The sequence below is a fragment of the Puma concolor genome, chromosome C2 (assembly GCF_028749965.1).
Source record: "Puma concolor isolate L17-30 chromosome C2, mPumCon1.1.hap2, whole genome shotgun sequence".
NCBI classification, from domain to species: domain Eukaryota; kingdom Metazoa; phylum Chordata; class Mammalia; order Carnivora; family Felidae; genus Puma; species Puma concolor.
In genome coordinates, this window is record NC_141675.1 from 42513070 (window position 1) to 42533223 (window position 20154).

Below are 20154 nucleotides of genomic sequence, written 5' to 3' on the forward strand. Positions count from 1 at the left end.
AAATAAAGGAAAAAAAAGAATTGCATATATGAAATCACCATGTTTTGTTTTTGTTTTGTTGTTTTTTACCTCTCAACATTATAGAAAATTAGGAATATATTTGCTCTTTTAGAACTAAAAGGGCCCGAGTGTTCTTTCAGAGACTACATACAAAGCACGTACAGCCCATCAAGTTCATATGACCAAGTCAAATCTCCACTTTAAAAACAAACGGGCAAACAGAATAAACTGCGGGTTGATGGGGGGGTGGTGGGAGAGAGGGGAGGATGGGTGATGGGCATTGAGGAGGGCACCTGTTGGGATGAGCACTGGATGTTGTATGGAAACCAATTTGACAATAAATTTCATATTAAAAAAATAAAAAATAAAACGGGCAGCTAATGAAAGTCTCCCTGCTACCAGGAATGCAGTCAGGCGGGCTACACCCTTGGTTTTTCAGCAGAGCATTTCCATGCAGGTTGGCACAACCTTCTGGGATATCAGCTCCAACTCCAAAATATAATGTGTCCAATGTGAAGTAAATACCACTGCAGCCAATATGAATAAACTACTTTTCTATTTTTTATTTCATAGTTGTGTTATACCAAAAATCATGCTGTTTTAAAGATATAATGAGTTGATTTAAGAACTTGCTATAAAGATGTAATTGTGAATGTTTTCCACACTTACAAACACATATGCATATAAAAACTATTCTTAGGCAGCTGCTATGTAATATTATGTTTTTTAATAAATGCCAACATATTAAACGTGTGACTCAACCAATATCTAAACTAAAGCTCTCTTGCAGAAGCTTATTTAATAAGATGGCAGAATATCTAAAATTTGAAGTAGAACATGATCATTAGAGAAGATGGCATATTATATCAATCTTACTGTTTAGAAAACAGTTGATTTTATCATTTGTTACTTTGGCTAAAAACAAGTTTTTAAAGAATATCTAATTATAGGTATCTTTATTCTTGTATAAATGAACAATATTTTTAAAGCATCTTAAACTTTTACAAATTTGTATCAATCTGTATATATGGGTGTATACATATGTGTGTGTATAAATATACAGATACATATATAAAGCTAATATTTTAAAATATATATTGACTAGTTGAATAATTATCTTAATTTAATTCACATTATACTTCATGATATAATCTATATTCTTGCACCTTAGTCAATTAAGGTCACGTAACCATGTTTTCAATATAAGGTTTGTTGATATTGAAAAACACAAATATTACAGAGAAAATTTTCTGTTGGGAAAGAAATTACAATTAATTCCCATCCTTACTCCCAAGCATACCAGATACTAAAACTTAACTGAAATATTTTCTTGGTCCACCAATAAGCTTAAATGATTATGTGCACGTTCTTACAATCTGACCAATCACAGATGAAACTCCATGCATATTTAGGAAACTTTATTTTCCCCATCATCTTCCACTCCAATGGCTATGCTATGATTTTGCCTTGAAATCTTCATAGGAGAGAGAAGATATCTAAGCTAGAAGAAAAGGTATATTGGGTCATTTCAAGCAAAATATTTTTCAAGAGATAGGAAAAAATAGATCTAATGGATATTTTAACTATTGGATATCATCTCTATTAACAACCAAATAATGGTTTTACTCACTTGCTTGAATATATGACAAGAACAATATGACCCTGAGTCTCTGACTGTAATTGTGGGCCAGAACTTTGTGAAATTTTAGGGGCTACAGATATTTATAGTGTTCAGAAAACAGCTTCACAACTAACATTGAGAATAATAATAACTTCTAGTCAAAGAACTATTCTACAAATATATTTATAAGTAACTAAAAATTAGCTTATATTAAACCAGAGTTGTGGAGAGGGAAATTCAGAGGTATTCAACTAACGGCAATAGAAAAAAATATTTAAATCATTGTATAATTCTAGGAATTAGATCATTTATTTGAGATGAACGTATCTTAGTTCTTCAGTGATGATCAAGAAGTGGGGTATAAAAGCTTCAGGGTTTATGTAGCTTATCAGAGATTTCTCATAAAAATTTAAAGGAGTTTGAGGCAAACAGGAAACTGTATACAGAGAAGTTGAGGAAGAGTAATGGCCACTCAATGCGAATATTTAATTCTATACACTCAAAATAAACAGCTCCTGCCAAGTCTTCTAAAATCCTAAGTGTTCATGAAATGTGAGATGAGAACCATGTTCTTACTCTAGAGAGAAAGCTCATATTAATTATAAAGTCTTGTGCTCACTTCCTGGGTACCTTGTGGGGGCCGGGGGAGGGGCCCACCCAAGGATGTCTGTGCCTTCGGCCAGGTGGAATTTCACAAATTAGCACTTTCTAAAGTCACAGACTCAGCTGATAATCTACACAGCCTGTATCTCCTCTAATTCTATTTTGCCCACTTTGCCCCCACCACCTTCTGTTCTGATGTCTGTATTTGTGACTCATCTTTCTGGGTATTTTTTTGTTTGTTTGTTTGTCTTTATGTCTGTGCATACACAGGCATGTATCTGTGTTTGTGTATAGTAACATGGTTCCTGAAAAAGGCAGAGTACAGTTAATTGTGGGATTCATAACCCATCAACTAAAGGCATCTTCTCAATTTTCGCTGAAACATTTATGTGCTGATAAATAACTTTCCTAAAGAAAGAACACCATTCAGGAACTTGCTTCTCAGGAACTCACTTCAGAAGCATTTTACCTCCTCCAGCCCCTCATCCTATCGCTTCCCTGCTTATAAAACTCCGGTTGCCTTGGGCTCCATGAATAAATAAATATACATAAGCCCTTTGGGAAAATGTTTGCATACACCTTTCGCTAGAGTCCTGCGGAGTTTCTAAAGCTGGAGGGGATGGACTAATTGAATAGCAAAGCATCTATATTTATTAAAAGAGAATCTTTCTAACAATCTACAATGACTCTTAGTTTTCTGTTCTAATGCTTATTCAGCCCTCAGCTTCTGTAAATTTCAAAGTCTGTATACCTTCTTCCAAAATTACCTTCATAGAAATCTAGTATATTGTGAATGTCACTAAGTATTTAAGAAGACTTGATAAGCTAAATAATGTGTTATTCAATCAACTTAGTAGAGTTTCCATATGAACTCATGAGGTCTGGAGGTCAACACAGACAGATTTCTTTTTTTGAGAACATGATCCACATAGGAGACTCCTCATCCTGAAAATACAATTGCAGTTCTAGCCAAATTAGAGTTAATGGGAAATTGATAAGTAGAATATCATAACTGAAGCTTCCTGCTCAGCCGAGTAATCCTCACCGAGCTTTTAGGAGAGTATACTCTTTCTGAGTTAAAATCCCTAATTTTTTGCTACTCGGGAAATTATATCACAGATTAATTGAATGCTCATTTAGAAAATTAAGTATTCATCTAGCGAGTATGGGGATGTTCACATTTTCCCCATTTATTCTCCAATTGTGAGAGCCTTTTCTGAGGGCAGTGATTTACTGAATCACTACTGAAACACAGAAGGCGTTCATTTTCCAAAACCTTCCATCTCTTCACGGCTCCCCCAATAGTGCCAAAAGCTTTTTTTCAATTAATTCCCTGGACATCTCAAGTCTTTTGCCTTAAGCGCAAAGGCTTTCAAGGAATCAACAAAACTTGGCCAAGTAACTTTGCTTCGTCTCCAGGGAGGTGGGGGGAGGGGGAAACCCTGGTTGCCCCTCTTTTTCCCTACCCCAACCTTTTTTCTAAAATCTTGACATCCACCGGGTGGAGAAGTAGGTTAATTAGGCAAGAGTCTCTGGCTTGGCCCCCGGCTGCGGATTCAGGGGGCTGCGAGCCCCGCCGCCTTTCGAGCGCGGAGTGATGAAAACTGGAGAGAGACCGCGCGGGGCGGCCGCCGCGCACAATGGCGCAATTATTTGTCTAAAGTTCCATCCTCTGCGGAGCTCCTTGCATAATTCAAGCGTAATTAAGCCGACGGTGGTAGCTTTAAAGACATGACTTTGAGAAGGGAGGGGGGTGTTTATTTACTTTGGGGCTTCGCTTAGAGAGCAGCTTCCGGATGGGCTGAAAAATGATTACAGGAGGATTTGCACCATCTGCATGGAGAGTTCAAAAAGTTTGTCCTCTTGCAAATCGAAGCTTTTCAAACTTTCCTTTCCCCTGCTCCCCTCCTCACCCGAAACCTGGTGTCACAGTCTCGCATTCAACAACAGCTGGCTCTAAAAAACTCCACCTAGGAACTGTGCTCACATGCCTAACACTCCAAAGGCTGGCTCTCACCCTGAAATTTGTTCTTCCCATTCAACTAGGGCTGAGTCGTGCCTTTTTCTCGATCTCCTTGCCCTGGGTCTCAGAACCTCCGCTGACTCAGTTTGACCCTGGAAGGTCGCCACGCGTGGGGAAAGTTCCCTACGATGAACCAAACTCAACCCCCTCGCCCAAAGAAACTAGCTTTGAGGCGAATGGGGCACACTTGGCCAGGCAGGGATAAGGCTGGAGTGTTTTGTTTACATATTATTATTTCCTTATTTACATCAAGATAAAGGATAGGACACAGAAGTACTGATCAAGAGCAGAGGTTAGAAATGGCGCTAGTAAAAAGAAGGCGCTTATTTTTTTTCTCGGCCAGCCAGCGTTGGTTCCTGCTAGAGCTCGAAAGATTCCACTCTGCATTGCCCAAAATTGTAAATACGCAATCTAAAATAAATAACATATATATCTCCAGCCTCGTATATACAACCTAATATATAATAATATGTTTCCGTTTAGATAATATTGGTCCTTAAACGCTATTTTACTGTCGTCCCTTAATATGCAATTCCAAAATGTCAATACATATCTAACATATTTATCACCATATCTACATATATATCCTAATATAAAACATATACCACCTAATACAACTATGCGTATCAATTAGTCCTGTGATGTATGAAAATAAAATGAAAGCATATGTCCGTATTCGTCAAATACAGTGGTACATACTAGGTGGGAGAAATACAGATATATCTATGTATAATGCGAGTGTGTGTGTGTGTGTGTTTGCGCGTGTGTAGTTACGTTACACCTATGGACATGTGTTGAACGAAGCACACTGGATACTAGAATCTGCTTTGAGCCGCAATCCACTCCCTTTTACCTGTGGTTGAAAAGCCTGTGGCTGCCGTAAGCAGGAACCTAGCACCCAAAATCGTTTCTCTTTCTTCCCCAAGGGCTCGAGCACTACCTATCAACTCCCAAGGTAATGGAAAGAAGTCCTTGTTCAAACAGCAGACGTGCAGGGTCCCAGCCAACAGACGGAACTCCTATTCCGAGGAGGCCAGAGCAGCTCAGGCTACGGAAAACTCCGTAGAAGTTGAACTTCAACAGCTCTCCGGAGAGAGTCCCGAGCTCCCAGGAAATCAAAGAAATTTAAGTCTTACAAGTGCTCAGGACGATCATGTGGCACCAAGGCGGGCAGAACTGTTGGAGTTAGGTTATTGGGGGAGTCCTCCACACTTCCCTCTCTCTGCGCCTCTCTCCCCTCCCCCGCCCACCCCGTGCAGATCTGGGCCCCTTGGAAACACGTCTCTCCTGGCCTCCGCAGGAGATTCTGGGGAAAGTGCAAAAGGAGAACTAATATTATTTTTCTATTATTCGATTTCCATTCTCAGGGTTCTTACTTCTGGCCTTTTTTAGGTGCTATCTCATGCCAGGAAGAGTTATATTTTGCCAAACGCGCCCACACCCAGAGATCTTGGCCACTGGGAGGGACTTAACGGAAAATGCGTTAATTTTGAGCGACTGTTTGGGAAAGAAGTTGGGCGGGAAAGGGACTGGTGCCACACTAGAAAACTCCAAGCGTGAACTCTCAGGTCCCCACGCAATCAGCCTTCCGCGATGCGATGGAGGGAGTGCTTTTCCTTAACTCGGGTCCGGGAGCCTCCCACATCTGACCTGCGCTGGGCGACGGTGAGTATGCGACTTTCTGCGCTGTGCTGAGAACATAACATAAATGTCTATAAAAACTTAGTGGAAAGAATTTGATGAATGTGTCTAATTGGTTTAACCCGCCATCTATTCACGAGAAGAAAAGCTCCATCATTAGTCTTAATTAAGTTTTTTTTTTTTAAGTCGCTGCCTTTAATGATCATAGAAACCGAGAAATCCAACACCAGCATCTGCGTCATTTTAATTACCCTGTTTATTCGTTGGGGATGTGGCAAATTTACCCAATATTTTCCCACGTGCTCTCCGACTCCTAGGGGAGCCCCCAGGAGCAGGGCAGGCTCGCGTCCAACCCGGAGGAAAAGCGCAGCGTTTGCAAAGTTGAGGCTGAGCCGCTTGGCGCGGCTTCCAGTTTCTTCTGCCACGCGCGCCCCCGAGCGCCAGCTATTTGAGGCATTTGGACAACCGCCTGAGGAACGATTTGCCATCGGATTTGTCCTCGGCAAATGTCTCACCAAATAAAAACAAAACAAAAACAAGCCCCCGCAATCTGCAGATAAATGTTCTAGAAAAATAGCGGCTGAAAAGACTTCTACACTCCTGACCGTATTGGCAGGCTCGTGGTCCCCATGTAATCTGCCCGCGGGAATCTGCACTAACAAAAACAAAAAACAAAACAAACAAACATAAAAGAAAAAAAAAAAAAAAGCTCGCTTGTCACATCCCATTCCCAGGGGGCCAGAACCAGAAGCTCATTCAAAAGTTTCCTTTGAATTCCTTCAGTGTTTCTGGTGAGGGAAACCAGGAGACAGACTTCCTGGAATCTGATGGTTGGTTTGAGGTCCCCACCACCGCACCCCACAGCAAATGACACACACAAGCACAGGACCAGAGCCTACGTCAGAATGCTTCAAACTCCTCCATTCTTCCTGTTCATTCAATTTTGACAATTAACCTTAGATGAGCTAGGACCTCAACGATTTCTCTCCCATTTGTACATCAGGAATTTCGGAGCTTCTGCTACTCAGGACTTTGGCGGTAATTTAATTAACCTTCAGCTATTCTCGCGGCCATTAAAAAAAAAAAAAATTAACAATCCAACTTCTTAACCATTGATGGAGAGGTGGCAGAAACCAGAGTCCTCTGAAACCCTGGAGTCTGAGTCAAAGGCTTTTCATTCAGTCAGGCTCTAGGATTTTTTTCAGCAGCAACATCCTAACTGCATTTTAAAATTTTGTTAGGAGTTTTACCTCCAACTTTCTAAATTTAGGATTTCAAGAAGTCAAGGGAATAAGAGACAAGCCAGTTAAACCAGATAAAAGGTCTTTTCTCCAATATCTGGCAGGCAGTTGTTAATCAAAATGGAATTTAAGATTTTTTTTTTTTCTCTACTAGAGAATGAGGATAATGAGGGAATTAGCACCAAGAGCAGAACAACTTTTTTTTTTTTTTCTTTCCCAGTACTAGGAGGCAAGTGGCTGTTTGGCAAGTACCATTAGCCACAGCTCTGAACTTGGGCAGGGCTCTGCTTTGAGGCTGCTCAAGCTTGGCTCTCTGAGGATCTGAACCACTCTGTTGACACTGGACTCAGTGAGGGCCTGAAAGGCAGACTGGAAGCGGCTGGACAAGTCTTGGACTTGACTGCTCAGGCCATAATTCAGGGAAATGTGTCCCTCACATTGCTCTGAAGAGTTTGTTTGGGTGGAGATGGGTCTAGAAGCCTCAGGAGGACTCCTCTCAGGGGTCACTCCAGTTACTTCTTCATCTGCTAGTTGCTTTGCGAATTTCCCCTCGGCCTGTACACGTCATGCAGCTTTGGGGCTGCAGGGGTGAAGTCATTTCACTCGGCAGAACAGGTTGAAGTCACAGGGTACTTCTCGGAGAGACTGAGTCCAACCAAACTAGTCTAAAAAACTCAGTGACCCCTCGTCCCCCATTACATCTCCCTAGTGCTGGGGTGAGGGGTGGCGCTGAGGGAGAGGGAGGGTGTTGGAATTTAGAGTTTCATCCTTAGGAGAAACTCAGTCACAAGGAGCCACCCAGGTGGCTGAACCCTTGGGGCATTTCTGTCAGGGCCCCTGAGTGAGCCATCACGACTCAAGACCACCCCCTACAGACCCCCCCACCCCAGCTCAGGAATTTTTACTGCCCTGGGTCCCCGGTTACCCATCTTCTCTATCAGACACACCAATTTCTCCAAGATAGATGACTTGGGATAGACAAAGAATTCCTGTTTAACAAGATCACTCTTAATTTCAATTTTGTGATTCCCAACCTCCTATTCTTTTGTTCTGTGATGATGTTCTTCCCATCCCCATCCTTCCCACCCTTCCCCAGATTCTGGGCTTTTTTGCATCTCTGCTGTTAAGGAGGAAAAAAAAAAAAAAAAAAAATGCCTGCAGAGGCCAGGCTGCTGAAGGGAAGATAGAGGAAAAAGCCTGGTGGCCTGGGGCCCTGGTCGGGATGTGTGCAGCCTGCCCTGGTCTGTCTATGTGCACGGGGTTGGCGCACGGGCAGCAATGGAGTCTCCAGCCCTGGCCAGACAATGGGCAGCTGGACATTTGCGGCTGTCACAAAGGAGACCCTCAGCCGAGGCGCTGTTTACTTAGTGTCGGGCCTGACCCCAGGTCCGCTGGAGGCCCGTACAGATGCCGATCCCACCCTGGGAACCGGCTTTCACCCCTCCGTGGTCTGCGCTGGCCCGCTTGTGTTTGCAAACAACTTAATTGACTTCTCTAATGTTCATGTGCTGGCTTTAGCTTTGGAGAAACTGAAGGAGAGACTCCTGGGGCAAAGGGCTGAGGCCTCTGGAGGGTTGGCTCCCCACACATGTCCAGACCTCCTAAATCTCTTGGCTTCTTTCCGGGGAAAGCAAAGAGTCTCTGGCTTTTAAAAATTTACTGGTTTAGTTTTCCAGCCTCGATGTCCAGAAGTAGCCACTCTGCAGATGGGAACAGCCCTTCCCAAAGCCTGCCCACACCAACATGGACACATACAACACATTGCCTGCCAAGGCAGAGAATTCTCTTTGTGCACATGGAGAAGACATTCATCTAGGACTGCTGCTGGCCTACTCCTTTCCATGATCTTCTACTGATACATACACCCAGCAATCACAATCCCTGACTTCTCAACTTGCCTTAGGTTTAAAAAGAAAAGTAGCAGTCAGCTGGTCTTTCTTGCCAGAAGAACCTAAAAAGCATTTAGAATTTGCTTCTTAGGTGTGAAAATTGAGAGGCCAGTAGGCAAGAGAATGCCTCACTTAACTGGCCTCCCCTCCCAATGTCTTCCCCTTTGGGAGCCACTCTCTTGGAAGAATTTCCAGGAACCCACATCTGCAAAGACAGCTGCGGGGGCTGCCCCAAGATCTGCCAATCCAGGGTGCCCTATATCCCACCCCAGTCTACATCTAGCCCTAAAGACATTGCTGTCTCCTCCCTATACCAAAACTGCCACGCTTTTCCTTTGATAATGTCCTGAGCTTAATTTCTTGAGCCAGCCTAATACCACTGATTTCAACAGACTTCCCCTGATTTCAGCAGACTTCTTTTTTCCTAAGTGCCCCTGTAGGATTGAGGGTGGGGTGGGTTTTTCCAGGAGCTCCTTCTCTGAGGAGGGCTGAGCTAACGCCTACTGGGATACTTGCTGGAGAAGATACCTGGAAACCTGGCTGGGGCAGGGTTCCTAGTGCCCCCAACTCATCTTTTTATTTCCCTTTATAACATTGTTCAAAATGATGGTCTAGTTCAGATATGACGAAGCCAGCGCCTCCCCTTGAAATGGAAACAGAGGACTGAATAAAGAAGAAAAAGTACTTTGTAGTCTGCATCGTCCATCTTTAATTCAGAGACGCATCTATACTCCGGGGAGCTCTGCCTTTGATCTCTTTGATTTTTTTTATACCAGATCTGTTATGGACTAAAATTCCTAGGTTTTCCATAGAAACATCTCCATTCCTTCGGGATATTGATGTTTTCTTCTTCCTGGGGGTTATGATATGGTAAATCAGATTCAGAAAAGAGGGGACAATGCCAGCATTCATGGGCCTGGGGTGGGGTTTTTCTAGGCCTTCCCCCTCACGCCCTCCCTCCCTCTATATTCTCTCTTCTCTTTCCTTCCCTCTCTCATTCATTCATATTCATTCATATTCATTCTCATTCTCCTCCTTTCCCTCTGCGTCTCTCTCTCTCTCTCCTCCCTCCCCCTCTCCCTCCCATCGCCTCCCTCTCCCTCCCTTCTCCTCCTCTCCTTCCTTTCTTCCTCTTTTCTTTCTCTGCTTCATTTTCTCCCCGTTGTTCTCGGGGAACCGAAATAGGGTTGTGATTCTGGTCTCTTCAAGCCCTTTCAAGCGCCTTCAACTTTGGCGGTGGCAGCAGCAGGTTGCGTTGCCATGGAGACTGTACTGTATGGCGGAGGCTGGGGCGGCCGCAGCTCGAATCCCCCAAACAATGCCGCGCCAAGTGCAGGTTTCTCGCCCTTTTCCGTGCACTTTTCCCTTCTAATGGGGCTAGTGGCCTCAAATGGGCGCTGTATCTTGACACGACAACAATCCCTACCCCCTCTCCCCCCTCCCCTGCTTTTCCTTCCTCCCTCCATGTCTTTGATCTATTAAAAATCAAAAGAACAAAGTCACAGAGGAAAGTTGGGTTTTGTTGTGGCTGCCACTGCACAAAATGGGACTCTTCAAACAGAATGTGGTGGAACCCAGGTCTGACAATGCTGATCCAAGACTGGTTGCAACTACAGGTCAAACTGGACAGCTCTATACAAGAGGACGCAAATTATAACCAGGACTGCCAAGGAGTAGCCAGCTTCTCCATCCAAAATTGGCTGTAGGAGCTTCTGGTGGCCAGAGATGCCTCCAGTCAGGCTCCAAGTGCAACATGAGTGAGGTCAGGGTTCTGAAGGGGCCCCCAGGTAAGGAGCCCACAAGGACTTGAGGCTACAATATCTGTTCAGTCTTAAATCATCTTACAAAGCCCTTTGTAGCATTGGACTGTGCCCAAATCTGGACACGCTTCGGCTTCCTCCACAGTGCTTGGCACGCAGCAGGTGATCAATAAATAATTGCTGGTTGTCCTAGCTGCTGGTGCACTGCCAAACCCTCCACTAGGGGGCAGGAGTGGGGGTTTACCCGAAGGGAGGGAGTGGTGAGACCATACCAACCAAGAAACAACCAACAATATTGCATTCCATATTTGTGATTCGCTAAGAGTAAATCTTAAAAGTTCTCATTACAAGAAAAAAAACATTTGTGTATCTTTGTATGGTGACAGATGGTAACTAGACTTATTGCAGTGATCATCTCACAGCATATACAAATATCAAATCATTGTGTTGTACCTCTGAAACTAATATGTGTCAATTATGCCTCAATAAAAAAAAAAAGACCCAATACCATATTTTTCCATAAAGGATGATTAGATGGTTGGGGGAAATGCCAAACCACCTGTAAACAGACGAAATTCAGGGTTGTTGTTTTTTTCCAGAGTGAGAGTAACATTAATATTATCATTATGGTTAGATGTCATTTGCCACAATTATTTCCGGTAAGACCATCTATGAGACGAAACGTATGTGGACCATTTTCCCAAAACCAAGACCATTGTAAAATCATCAACCTTGAGATACTTGGAGCATTTACTTAGATAATATATTCATCACTCGCAACTTAAATATAGTAGCAATATTAATTGAACTGGTTACATCAGGGTCTAACATGCAGACAACAGGTTTATAGATTGGTTTTGTCCCACTGAAGCTTCTATTTTGATAGCAGAAAACGTAAAGAGACTCACACTACATTATCTCAATTTCAAGTTAATATGTGGATTTTATATACTTCAAAAATATACTCAGTTTAGATTCAACATCCAACTCCTTTGGCAACCTCTGGCTTTCCCATATTATAAAGCTCCTATTTGAAATAAAATTGGGTAAAACTCCAACTTGAAGAAGAGAATAATCTAGAGATCATAAAGTGGGAGAAAGGAAATTGGGACCAACTTGAAAGCGTTAAAATCTGACAACTGGATTGTTTGGTCAGTGTGATGTCTGTCCTAACACTTCTCAAGCAGCTAGTATGCTGATGATCTCTTGGAACATTTTAGCAATGTCTGTAATTTTTTGGCTAGGAAAAAAACAGAAAACGTACTATCAAATGGACACTTGACAAAATTAAAAAAATTTTAAACCAGGAGAAAAGCTATGAATTAACAAAATTTTGGCTTTTTAAGTCTATTTTTAATAGCAAGATAATAAGAGAAACATGCTAATGCAGTTATGTTTTTTCTAATGCATATTAGAACAGCATAATTATTTGTAATGTGAGGAGAGAAGAGAGGGAATGTTGAGGTATTGGACTGTTGCTAAGAATTTGTAAACGTGAAAGTATTGTGCACACTCTAGCTAAGATCTCAAAGCTCTAATCCCTAGATCCAATTCTTAGAAATCAGACTAGAAATTTCTGCCTTGGTCATTAAACCTAGAGAAAATGGGATTGAAAACTGTTGGCAAAACCAGCTGGGAGACAAATGTATACACATTCTTGGCCCAAGTGACTAGGATTTAGGATTTATACTGTTATGTAAACTCAAATACAAAATAAACTGCTGTTCAGTATCATGACTGATTACGGTATGTGTTCTCTAACTGGTTAAGCATATCACATAGAAATACACAAGATACATTTCAAGGATTTAGATTTTTTCTTGTTTATGTTTTTCCTCCTTTATACACATATCTTTGCAGTTCCAAATTAATTAAGAAAACCATTTCCTAGATAATAGAAAAGGCAGAATATGAATTGGCCAAAAGTTTCTGGACCACTTTCCAGCCCTCAAGAAGGACTGAAGGGAGAAATCTGTGAAGGCTTTACAAGCAGATGGGAGAGGGAAAAAGGAAGTAACCAGGGGAACCCCTACCCAGGTAGAAAAGGTGTTTTTGTAAGTCCTGAGCCCTCTTCTTGTCCATTTAGAAGGAAGCCTGACCACAAAGGTAGTCAGCAAACCCTCTAACACAGACACACACATATTCACACACATAATTCATAAACAATAAATCTACCCCAGAGAGACTAGCACTTTCAGTGACCCAAGACTCAATTACTCCCAATTCTAATCACTAGTAGCTTCCTTGAAAATGGCCAGTGAGGTCTTCGGAAAAGACATGTCCTGGACACAACTTCTTTTTTTTCCCTTCTGCTCATGGAAGGAACCCTAACCATGAAGATAATTTGGTCATTTTTCTGAGAAACTAAACATTCATCAGAATAAGTCCACACTTCCACAGTGTCTTCTGGCTTGGAAAATTTGGGCTGCACCATTCCCATCCAGCCAGCATCACTCCCCTCTTGAACTTCTATGTTCTTTGGACCTCCCTCTGTCTTAAAACTATACAATAAGATCACTTCATTCTGCTGAGATGTCATTTACATTTCCTCAAAATATGGTCCCAGAGCAGCAGCCTCAGCATCACCTAAAAACTTGTTAGAAATACAAATGCTCTGGTCTTACCTCAAGCCTACTGAATCAGAAACTCTGGGGGTGGGCCCCCGCAATCTGCAATCTACGGTTGTTTTGTTTTGTTTTACCAACAGACTCTAGGTGATTCTGAGGCTTGATCACGTTGAAAAACTGCCAGGTTAAAGAACCTACCACCCACCCCACTGATGGAAATTTTACACTTATGAGTTTGTGTTCCTGAAGTCTGGAGACAAACTGGAAGGAGAGTCAAGGAAAAGCTGTCTGAAGCTGAGGACTGAGAACAGAGACGTCAGATCAGAGGTTCTGGTTCTGATCTCCTGCAGACCCAGCTCAGGGCCCTGGGGAGCAACTTGTCCAGTTGCCAGCCCCAGGTGGCTGAGCCCTTAGGGGTGAAAAAGGTGAAGGGGGGGGCAGCCATCCATGATCCCTCCCTCAGAGAGAAGTCCAGATGGGGGATATAGAGATGCTGACCCTCAGGTATAGAAGGAAGCAGTGAAGGGAGGAGGGGTCTGAAGGGAAGAGGCTGGAGGTTAGGTTCTCCAAAACAGAGAGAGGAGCTCAAATACCACTGGACAAAAAAAAAAAAAAAAAAAAAAAGGCAGTTTGAAGGGGTGACTTGTGTGCATGGGTGAAAGCAGGAGTCTGAGTGTGAGGGCTGTGGGAGATGTGAATATGGTGGGCATAAAAAGTGGGGGGATGCCATGGGCAAGTGCAGAGTGTGGAGGATGAGGAGAGAGTGGCTGATGTGAAAGGATGTGGGTGGGGACAGAGATGTCACAGGGCTGTGAGAGGGTGCACGGGATACAAGGGAGCGTGGGCTGAAGAGGACTGAGGTGGTAAGGGGTCTGAGCAGAGTGAGAGAACTAAGGAGGGTTGAGGAGATCTGAGGGCTTGTGGATTTGTGTGGGAGTGGAAGGAGGGGGGGGAGGGCTAGGCGGGACCGTGAAGAAGTGTGAGGAGAAGGTTTGGAAAGTGCTGAAGGCGTGTGAGAGGGTGTCAGGCACCAGGGGAGGTGGGAGAAGGTGAATGGGGAGAGTGGAGTGGGTAAGGTGCACCCTGCTCAGACCGTCTCGAAAGCCGCTATGGGAAGGCAGGGAATACAAATTAGTGACCAGATCAGTGTAAGAGACAGAGTTAGGAGCCAAAGAAACCTTACTCCTGACCCCTTGCTACCACACCAGCCTGCTTTCAAATAAGTCAGAGAATGAGACCCCAGCCCTCCCAACGTTCTGAGTACCTGCCACGCCGGCGCTCCCTATGGGAATCGGCATCTCCGAGTGACTGATTAACACTGGCGCTTGGCTCCCCATGTTATCACATTAAGGGACTCCTGGAAGTCTGGTGAGAACGTGGTTGCCACACCTCTCAGGTGCGGGCACTTGCCAGGGGCCCTGCACTCCCCTCTAATGTCTTCACAGCTCCCTCCTCCTTTAATTCTGAATTCACAACTTTTACAAAAAAGAGGATGGGGACCCCTTCTCAAAGTCCAGAATTTTTACCTGACTATCTATAGGAACAATTTCTCTGCCCATAGGAACAGGTCTTAAATCTCACTTCCTGAGTCAAGCTTGGCTTGGCCCCTTCCAAAAGCCCTCTGGAACCCAAGCCCTGCTCAGTATCCCCTACAATCTCCATTGTCTGTGCCAGGAGTAGGTAATTAGGGCCTAATGTCAGAGGCAATAGGCATTGGAAATCTGAGCACAATTTATCTGATCAGAGATTGTGAATCAAAATGGAGGTAAGAAGGACCCTTTCTTTCTCTATGCCAAGAAAGCCTCGACTTCTCATCAACTAGGGAATGTCTGGTCTTTGAACCTCAACTCTAGCAAGGCCTAGCCATTCATATGAACAAATTTGAGCTATTCCAACTCAAGTTTGGTAATTAATAGTTAAATTCACATGCCTACAAGCCATCTGTAACTTTTCATAGGCAGAGGAGAATGGAATTTAATAGCAAACAACTGTTGAGGATTTTTTAAACAATATAAGCTGTGTCTACATAAATTAGGGGGAAAGAATTACCTTTCAGGAGAGAGAATGGGTGGGGGAGGTCTGGGGTGCTCTCTCCAGCACCTGAAACCTGAATTTACTTCTTCACCTTAATTTCAAGGCAGAGTAAAATATAAAGTTTCACCGATCCTGGCAGATGGCATTTCATAATCAAGCCAGTAAGAAAATTATTAACATATAGGTTAACATATACTACAGAGTCATCTAAAAGAATTTACAGTTTCTGTGTCAGGTAACACATTTTACCTTTAATGAATGTTAATTTCACATGCAAATGATTTTCAGCCGAGATTTTTCGCAAATACTCATAAGAATAAATCAGTTACCTTAATTTTTCAAATACACTTATAAACTAAGGTTTTTTTTACACCTTTACTACTATTAAATTTCTTTTTGCTCTAAGAAAAATAACCTTGCTGTAAAAGCTTATTTCCAACAATAATAAAAGAAATTTCCTCCTTTCTTCTGCATTAAAAGTTGTGATACTCACTTGAATAAGAATAGTTTTGGCAATATGCTACGTCTTTATTGGCATCAATTAATTACTATATGTCCTCTTGAGCACAGCTAGATAAAACCACCTACAGATTTCACAATATAAATATTTAATGGTATATCAGCTCTGGCCCAAAATATGCACAATTTCTAGATGTCTATCATAAATTAATCAAACTGATCATCTCTTATCTTCTATTTGATTCATTATAATTGAATAACTAAATGAGTATGTGAACTAAATACCTGAATAGTTGACATCTAGGATACATGTGAAATATATTTTATCTAAGATGTTGATTTTTTTCTAGCTTGATGTGTTTTATTAAATATACATCCATTTCAAACCACACAAATTTGGAAATTTCTTGAGCTCCCAAATTGATTTTTACAACTAGTTTGAACCTGTGATGCTTATATCTATCATCATGGATTAAAAATTCGAGGTCCCAACTCACCCATAAGCCTGAATAAACGTCATCTACCACAAGCACACCTACAAGATAGCTAGGAACATATTGCTAAAGGCTAGAAATCTATTACTGCCTTGCTTTCTCCATGTCACTGTAGAGGATCTCAGAGAAGAGAACTCTAAAGTGTGCATTTCTACATCTTTAACTTCTAAATACTTTAAAAAGATTGGATGAGAAGGGCAGAGAGAGAGAGAAGCGACCACCCAGAGTCATTTCATCTTTAAATGAAACAATTCTTTAAAAATAGTTAAGATGATAACAAGTCTGAGAAAATGAGCAAATATCCTCTGAGAACTGAAATATGATTTCTGTGCACATCCAGTTGCCTGCATTTCTAAACTTAAAGCCAAACTACATAGGTTACCATCCACATTGTCTGCCAAGCTTGCAGAACTGTTTTTGAAATGGTTCCTATCTGACACATTATTAATTAAATAATGAGGGTAAACTAACAAATCTGATCTGTTAATTAAGAAATTCTTAGGAGGGAATTATTGAAAAACAGAGGAAGTCTCCTTAATTATTTTCTAGATCACTTATGTTTACTCTTGTTGCAAGTCTCTCCAAATGACAGTTCTCTGCAAGGTGCTTGTTCTTAAGTTTTATCTTTTCGCTCTTGCATTCTGGTGCTGTTGTTTATGCCTTTCTGCTACTTTTGTGCAACATCAAAATTCAGAGTTTTTGTTTTGGTTTTTGTTAACAAACTTCTCCCTGCTCTGACCCGTAGCCCACCAGAAGGGAGGCAAATTCTGCCCAGAGAACAAGAGAAAGGGCTTCCAAGGGAGAGCTGGTGACCCACCACCTGCAGATGGTTAAAGGAAGCCTGAAAGAACCTGGCCAATGTTTGGAGAAACCACTATGGCTTTCAGACGTTCAAATCTGTGGCTTGAGTTGGTGCTGTCCTGGTCCACTGCTTCCTCTTGGAACGAAGGAAGTAAATACTCCTCTCTCCCAAAGGAATGACACTCCCTAAAGGAATACTGCAAATGTCCCTGTTTTTCTTAATTTGTCCTCCCTGTCTCTGCAATCTTATCTGCCCCAGAAATTAAGCCCTGGAAACCAGTGAGGTTTTGCCATCTTGCTGGTAATGAAAGGAATGTGGAAAATTCTGAACCCAGCTAGAAACCACAGCTAAGGGAAATTCATTTTTTTTCCGATGTCAAAGTTCAGGGAAAGGCAGCTAAGGTCTCTAAATCATTTCAAACCTACAATGTGCAGGTTAAAAATAAGTTTAAACCAATTTTAGTTTTTTAACAAGATGTTTTCTCCTGCTAAAGTGTTTAGTTTTATTATTGGGGGAAATATTCAGAACCATAAAGCTGAGGAATGGGGAAAACTTGCCCCGTCCCACGGGGTTCCCGGAGCCCTGAGAGCCTCTTGACTCTCATGGCCCCTCCAGGAACAATACATCCTCCAGGATCTTCAGGTTCATTTTCCAAAACTCCCCATTACTAATTGTCCTGAGCACCAGCCCCTCAGTTTTCCCCACTGCTCCTTTCTCTTGTTTCATTCACTCCCCATCTTTGTGGAAAAGTCATTCGTGAGGGAACTGCATTCTTGTGCCCATTTTATCGGCAAGAATCTGTTGCCTCCCCCCTAAACATAAACTTTCCTCCAGTACCATCTGTGTTTCCTGGTCATCTTACCGACTTTTTGGAAAGAAAGGAAAAAAGAAAAAAGAAAAAGACTAAAGAGGGATGTGTATCCCACGTCTAAATTGTCTTCTATTTAACTAGCAACTAGCAATCATCCGACATTAATTTATACGGTTTGTACAAATACCTAAGCTATTTAAAAGGCTGCTCTGGGTCGTGTGTGGCAGGGAACATCTATCTGGTGAATAGGCGGTGTCACACGGTAGCATGCTCCCTTGTCAAGGCCGATTGTGTTTTAGGCAAACATTTGCGCAAACATAAAGGCAAAGGTCAAGGACTGTTCAGTCCCAGTATGCGCTAATTCACCTAGCGAACCAATGGGGCAAAAGTTGCATTTTATGTGCTCGCCCCGCCAGACCCAGGCGCAGAAGTCGCGCCTGCTAATGAACAAAATCGCCTCCGATCCACCATCAACTCCCTTGTCAATTTCTCTCTCTCTCTCGGCTCTCTCAGAAACAACTGGCAAGGTCGCATTTGCCAACATCTGGATCGGCTCTGCCCAATCTTTGGCGCAGCACGTATTTATTCCACGTTCCTGAGTAGGGAAGAACTAATAATAAATAAAATCTGGCTCACGGCGGACGTTTGCAGGTCGCTGTTTGCCGCTTAAATGAACGACCACTCGGCGCAGGCGCCCATATATCCATGCCATGAAATACACAGCGCACCATCAACAGTATTCATACCACTGAACCGAATCCAAGAGCCTCAGGTTAGTGACAGGGAAGTGTATATAACTACGCATTCGTAACACACGTCTGTGGAAACGTATGCGCGCGCACGGAACCGCCTTTCGAGTTTCTTTGGGGCCACTTTCCTGCAGTTCAGCGAACACAGGGCATTGCTTTCCGGGGAAATAGGCTTCCCACACTAATATGTCTACATCATCTCCCACAGATCACTCCTAGTTCTTTTCCTAGCCCCTGGAAGGAAAAAATACAAAACGATTTCAAGTGGATGTCAACTTGAGCAACTCCGAAGTGGAATACTTTTAGGGTTAAACAAACGTGCGCGCGCTCCAGCCCTAGGGTTTACTTTGCATCGATAATCATCTGGCGAGAACCAATGGCTGGGTTTTTCCAAACCGTCCATTTAAGGGAAGAGTTTTTTCCTCTGATAAACCCGAGGGTCGCAGCTGTGCGCGTCCACAAGCCAGTAGTTTTTACACGTGCGATATTCATTCCTGAGATTCTGGCGAGCCACTGGCCCAGCTGCGGAGCGGCGCGGCGCTTGCCCGGAGCCAGAGTCCGTGACTTGTTGCCTCTGTGGCTGGAGCGTGGCTCTCCAAACCCCAGCACTCAGGGCTCGCGGGCCTCTGGGACTGTGACGACAGGGCTCGGGAAGAAAGCACCTCGCTGTAAAACACTCGCAAAACCAGAGCAAAGTCGCTGGAGGCGGCCACACTTTCTCTCTCCTACAAACAACAGGAAAACTCGACTCGAAGTGCATTTTTACTGTGTTCCAAAACCAAAGAGAAAACAGGGGGGGATAAAAAAAAGGAACTTACCCCGACCTGCCACAATACTACATTTTGAGCGTCCTTTAACACTTTGATTCTTCCTTTAGTGCTGCAGCCTTTTCTTGCCTCTTGCCAGAAACCAACTTTCAAACTAGCTGCGGCTAAAAAAAAACAAAAAACAAAAAAAACCAAACCAAAACAAAACAAAAAACAAACAAAAAATACCAAAACAAAAAAAAATCTAAAACTAAATAAATCCGGGTTTTACCCTTCTCACCTCTTGCCAGCTAGAAATCTGCCTCAAATACATCTTCCTTCCTTCTTTCTTTACCAAAATTTCCAAAACACGCTTCACAAGGCTTAAAGTTTGTGTAGTTTGTGTGAGCAAGTGTGCTGGTGTGTGTGTGTGAGCGCGCGCGCGCGCGCGCGTGTGTGAGTGTGGGAGTTAGTTGCTTTTAAAAAGACGTCGTTGTCATTCAGAGTAATAAAAGTGTGGCCCCATCTTTGGGTGTGGGTTTTTACATGCACCTCTCATTTCAGTTAACTTTTTTAGAGCTGAGAAAAGCTGCTAGCTTACTTTCGGGAGACTTTGCTCGTTATTCATCTGTTTAGTCGCCTCAGAGGCACAAAAGCGGATCCGCGGCGTTATGAAAAATGGCCTGGGCGCGGAGAATGTCACAGTGGTCGGCG

The 20154-nt window shown here is 42.9% G+C and overlaps 1 long non-coding RNA gene across 1 annotated transcript in view; it reads right to left on the reverse strand.

Moving 5' to 3' along the window:
* The window catches only part of LOC147577214 (uncharacterized), a 323491-nt gene extending 303337 nt beyond the window's left edge, over positions 1-20154 (reverse strand). The window contains exon 1 of the long non-coding RNA XR_015240033.1: positions 19513-20154. This is a non-coding gene — a long non-coding RNA (uncharacterized LOC147577214). The remainder of the gene's footprint in view (positions 1-19512) is intronic.